Source organism: Chionomys nivalis, chromosome 1 (assembly GCF_950005125.1).
Source record: "Chionomys nivalis chromosome 1, mChiNiv1.1, whole genome shotgun sequence".
Lineage (NCBI taxonomy): Eukaryota > Metazoa > Chordata > Mammalia > Rodentia > Cricetidae > Chionomys > Chionomys nivalis.
In genome coordinates this window covers 139,698,392-139,704,730 of record NC_080086.1, presented here as the reverse complement: position 1 = coordinate 139,704,730, position 6,339 = coordinate 139,698,392, and positions in this window count along the sequence as shown.

Below are 6,339 nucleotides of genomic sequence, written 5' to 3'. Positions count from 1 at the left end.
AGTTATTTCCCTGTTTCCTTCTAGCTGCTTTGCATAGTCTTTGTTCTTTTCTTCATTTGTTAAACTTCGTGGTTTGATAGTTTATTGTACTCATGTGTGATTCTTCTCTATTTCTGTTTTTGTATCTACTCTTCTAGAGTACTTTCATGTACTTATGATGGTTATTTTTTCTTTCATGTTTAAATCATGGTTTGTCAGGGTGGTCTGGCAGCCATAATCCCCTCCCCCCCCCAGTTTTTGTTTATCTTGGAAGGTTCTTTTTTTTTTTTTTTTTTTTTTTTTTATTTTCGAGACAGGGTTTCTCCATAGTTTTTGGTTCCTGTCCTGGAACTAGCTCTTGTAGACCAGGCTGGCCTCGACCTCACAGAGATCCGCCTGCCTCTGCCTCCCAAGTGCTGGGATTAAAGGCGTGTGCCACCACTGCCCGGCTTGGAAGGTTCTTTTTCCTTCAGTTCTTAAAGTTAACCTTGCTGGGCAATTATTTCTGGACTTGTTTTCTCTAGGACTGTGTGATTCTGGCAGAGAAATATCATTAGTATAACAATGTTTCCTTTAAATGTGACTTGGGCTTTTTAAGATTTAAAAATTTTAATACTAAACTTCAGGCAGTTTGACTATCATAGATCTTGGTGAGCATCTTTTCTGGGCATGCATACATATTTTAGATTTTATAATCTTCTTGTACACCAATGTCCATTTTCCCCTTTGAACTAAAAAAAAAATCATTTCTTGTGAATTCTTTTCCCAGCATTTCATCCACTTTACTTTCTCTAGAATCCCTTGCTGAAGAGCTATGATCCTGATGGGTGTGCCACAAACCCTGCTCTTCCTACACAGCCTTCTTATACTTTCTTATGAAAATTTTAAAAAATTGAATCAATTTATTTGTGTGTTTTCCTGCATGTATGTAAGTGTATCACATGTGACCAGGAGAGGTCAGAGGAGGGCATCAGATACCCTGGAACTGGAGATGTACCATATGGCTGCTAGGATCAAAGCCAGGTCCTCTGCAAGGGTAGCAAGTGCTCTTAACTGTTGAGCCATCTTTCCGGCCCCAACTTTAAACATTTTTATTTTCTTAGTTGTGTGTGGGTGCACATGCCACAACATACATGTCGATGTCAGAGGACTTTTCAAGAGTCACTTCTCTCCTCCCACCATGGGTTCCTGAGACCGACCTCAGGTCATCAGGCATGCCCAGCAGCAAGCACCTCCACCTGCTGAGCCATCCAGCTGGCCCTGGGAAGGCCGTGCAGGAAAGTGGGTTTCTTAGATGCGTCTTAAGCCAGGTGGTGGGAGCACATGCCTATAATCCCAGCACTTGGGAAGTAGAGGCAGAGGCAGGTGGATCTCTGTGAGTTCGAGGCCAGCCTGGTCTACAGAGTGAGTTTCAGAACAGGCACCAAAGCTACACAAAGAAACCCTGTCTCAAAAAACAAAAACAAAAAACAAAACAACCCCCCCCAATAAAACGAAAACAAACAAACAAACAAAAAGATGTGTCTTGAGGTATCTCAGTTTATTATACATTCTCTGGAAATAAATAAAGAAGTTGGAGCTTTGGGGAAACACAGAGGTGTCTATGATTAGTAGTAGGCTTGGACATACTGGATTCTATGTCAAAGATGGAAAGACTCTGTTAGGTAGCACAGGAGTAGGGACACTAGCAGTCCGTGCAGCTGCAGCATACCCAGCAAACTATGTGTAGGATGGTGTGCTATTCCTGTGATGGTAGTGGTGGTCCCTGCCATGATGGGGGCTTTCTCAGGTACTGCTGCCATTGGTCACTACTTGTATAGGTCTGTGGCACCAGTGACATTGGTAAATGAAGGGCCTGAAGCACTTGTCCTTTTACCAGACCATGATGGAGGGCAGAAAGCTTCCTGGTAGGATGCTTACTGGGAAGAGGTAGCTGAAAGCACTTCATTCCCTCTGGTGTGCCCACAGGCAGGCTTGTGAGTCATGTCTAGTTAAACAAGATGCAGGAGGTGGCAGAGATAGTGTTGATTCTCTCTGCTGTTACTCTCTTTGCTGTTGCTATGGGTGTGCTCCTCCAGGAGCCAGAACTCGGGCTCCCCAGTCATATGCACACAGGCAGGGGAAAACAGCTGGTGCTTCCCCTGTACCCTCTTTTACCTGTAGTGCTTACCAGACGAGGACAAGTGAGTCGTGTTTAGAGTTAGTCAGAACTTCTCTCAGGGACTCCTTTAGCTGTGCATGCCCAGGGCGCTCTCTCTCTCTCTCTCTCTCTCTCTCTCTCTCTCTCTCTCTCTCTCTCTCTCTCTCTCTCTCTCTCATTCAAGACAGGGGTTCTCTGTATAGACCTGGAACTCATTCTGTAGACCAAGGTGGCCTCAAACTCACAGACATCCACCTGTCTTTGCCTCCCAAGTGCTGGGATTAAGGGAATTAAGGCATGTGCCACCACATCCCGACTTTAAGCTTTTGTAACCTTGAACTCCTTCAGCTGAAGTGCCCTGTGAGTGACAACACACCTCTCCAGTTAGCTTCTTTCCAGGTATTTTGAGGTGGTGGGCTTCCAGGCGAGGGTGACAGCCACAGTTCCACCTTATATACCCAGTAGTTACCTGTAGGTAACATTTGGGAGAGAGCAGCAAACTGTGGGTGAAGGCTTTTGCACAGAACTGGCCATGCCTTTGGACTCAAGGCAAGATTCTACAGCCTTGCAGTTTGAAATGTACTCCCCATTCTCCTAAATATGGTAGCACTTGTCCCTAGCAGTATAAGACTGACAGCAAGTTTGAATCAATTTACTGGGTCACATTTGGCTCAAGAGGCAGCTGCCCAAAGAACCAGCACAAGGAGGCAGTCCAAATTTGGACAGCAGGTTCCTTCTCAAGATGGCTCCGTACTACAGTATACTCCCTGGTGATTTGTAGGGGGGTTGGGAGGGGATCCTTTCCTGAAACAGGGCTCCTAGCTGACCTCAAACTTGCTGATCTACTTTGATAGATTGGATGCCTTGTGACTACTTTCTAGAATTACTAACATCTTAACTGTTAGAGCTCACCTCCACCCTAAGTTCCAGGAGACTTGTTTCTTACCATTATGTTACCTCTGTTCTAAGATTTACAATTTTCTGCCATTTCCTCCATGATCACCTCAAAATGAATCTTAGGACCACAGAGATGGCTCAGCAGTTGCTGGTCATGCAGAGGATCCGTGTCCAGTGCTAAGCACCCATCTCCTGTAAATCCAGAGGATCTGACACACGCTGGTCTCAGGCAACTGCATATTGCACAAATTCTCACATAGATACACACAAATATGCATACATTAAATTTTTTCCTCTTAAAGGATTCTTGTAGTATGGAGGCCGCTTGTTGGTTTCCTAGCTGCCTAGACTCCCAAAATAACCACACAGAAACTGTATTAATTAAATCACTGCTTGGCCAATTACTTAAGCAATTGCTAGCTAGCTCTTACATCTTGAATTAACCCATCTCTATTACTTTATATTTTACCATGAGGTTCATGGCCTACCGGCAAGGTTTCAACATGTCTGTCTCTGGTTGTGGCTCCATGGCTTCTCTTCACTATGCCTCCTTTCTCCCAGCATTCAGTTTAGTTTTCCCTGCCTACCTAAGTTCTACCCTACAAACAGGGCAAGGTAGTTTCTTTATTCACCAATGATATTCACAGCATACAGAGAATCCCACATCAGATTCCTTCTAAACTAGTGGTTCTCAATCTTCCTAATGTTGTGACCCTTTAATATAGTTCCTCATGTTATGATTACCCCCAATCATAAAATTACTTTTGTTCACTATAACTTTGTTATTGTTACGAATCATAAATATCTATGAGCTGTGTTACCCATGGTCTTAGGCAACCCCTGTTAAAGGGCCATTTGACACCCTTCCAAAGTCTCTCTCTCTCTCTCTCTCTCTCTCTGCTATGAACATAATTGGGCACATGTCCTTAGGTATGGTTGAACATCTTTTGTGTCTCAGTTTTAAGGTAGATTGTTGCCTAATTTTCTAAGAAATCACCATACTAGGATCCAAAGCAGCTGTGCCAGTTTGCACTTCCATCAGTGGTGCGGGACAATTCTGTATTCGGTCAATTATGTTTTAAATAAACGTTGATTGGCCAGTAGCCAGACAGGAAGCATAGGTGGGACAACCAGACAGAAAGTAGAGGTGGAGCAATGAGAACAGGAGTATTCTGGGAAGAAGGAAGCTTTTTCCCCAGTCCTGCCCAAACACGGAAGAAGGAAGATGTGACCTGCCCTGCCGAAAAAAGTACCGAGCCATGTGGCTAACATAGATAAGAATAATGAGTTAATATAAGTTAAAAGAGTTAATAAGAAGCCTGAACTAATGGGCCAGTCAGTTTATAACTAATGTAACTTCTGTGTGATTCTTTGGGACCTAATGGCTGTGGGAACTGGGCAGGACAGAAACTCCAACAAGCAGGCACTCATGTTGCATACCAGCAGTGGCAGAGTTTTTTCTTTACCCCACATTGTCTTCAGCATAAATTGTCATAAGGATTTTTAATCTTGGTCATTTTTACAGCAATTAGATGGAATCTCAGAGTTTTAAATTTGCATTTCTCTAATGGTTAAGGATGTTATGTTTGAGCGTTTTTTGAGTATCTTTCAGTCATTTTAAGTTCATCTATTGAGAGTTTTAAGTTTAGGTCTGTGTCATATATTTTTGTTGGATTATTTGTTCTTTTGATGACTAATTTCCTGAGTTCTTTGTATGTTTTTGGAGTGGATTAGTGATAAGATCTTTTCCCGTTCTATAGGCTGATATTATGTCTTGTTGACTATGTCCTTTGCTATACAGAAGCTTCTCAGTTCAGGAGATCTCATTTATTGTTTCTCCAATGTTGGTGCCACTGGGGCTGTAATTGATAGATGTGCCAAAGTATTCTTCTAATTTTTCTTCTGTGAGGTTCAATGTGGTTGGTTTTATGTTGAGGTTTCTGATTCATTTAAACTTGAGTTTTGTGCATAGAGATGAATATGGATCTATTTTCATTCTACATGTTGATGTCTAATTAGGCCAGCATCATTAGTTGAATATGCTTTCTTTTTCCACTTTCCTATCAGCTAGACAGACTTGTAACTTATGAGGGTAGTTTACAAACTTTATTAATTAGATATACAATGGTTAAAGCCTTAGTTATAATATTCTTATGGGAGATCTTGAGATACAAAGTAAAATTCTTAAAGGGAGCAATGAGCCAGTTTCCAATAGAGCTTATAGAAGCATCCAGGTAGGTACTCAAGCAGGCAGAGTATATTATGATTCATCTATGACAAGTGTGTGTATATTAAGTACAAAACTTATTCTACAGCAGTTTTATGAAAAAACAGTGCTTTTTATGGCTGCACCTTTCCATTTTGCCAGTTAAGATATTAAATTCTTAATTTAAAGCAGTAGCTTGTCTAATACAAAAGAACAGAATGAAATCTAGAAGATATTTTAGCAGGGAATTGACTATGATCAATGTTATACTAAGCAATTAATTGATAATTTTAAGATAGTGATTCTTGGACAATTGTGTTTGCTCAATTCAAAGACTAGAGTAATCTAGAGTAATAATCTTTTTTTCCAGATGACTGTTGCTGTAATTCGCAGACCTATATTTTGCTAATGTTATAGCTAAAAATCCCTTAAAGAATGTTATGTTGAATTTTTCAAATGGCTCTTCCAATGGAAGAACTGCATATATGGTTAATAATGATCACAAATTGTGGAGTGCACCACGGCTCCTTGAAAACAACTTAAAAAGATGTAAGTTGCAGACAGATCTGCAGTGATGGCATCAAGGTGACCTTTGCTAAAGCAAGTAGAAAAAAGAAAGCCCTTGCAATGAATTATAAAAAGACCCAAACTATATTAATTTGGGGTGGAGGATGTGTTTGTTTTTTTCTGCAGAAAGAAAATAAAGCTGGATGAGATGACTGTATATACAGTAAAGGAATGGCAGACCTGATGACATCGTAGTTGCAAACGCCCCATAGAGGAGTTGGAGAAGAACCTTTGGTCCAGTCTTCCCCACCCCCACAGAGAGGAGTGCATGATCTGTGGACCACCACTCCATAATTCAGGGTGCCATGCTGCTCTTGAGGAAGAGATGCTGAGCTGCTTCCAGACACTTGGGACACACACACAGACCCAGAGGCCCTGCTGAGATGACCTGACCGTGATGACTACAATTTTTTGCAGTTTGAATTCTGTTTGCTTTGGACCTGAGATGCAGACTGAACATTTGACTGTTTTAGTCTCTGGGACACAGAACTAATTTTCATTAAAATATTGGACTGGAACTGGTATTTGATAACGTCATTGTACTTTTACC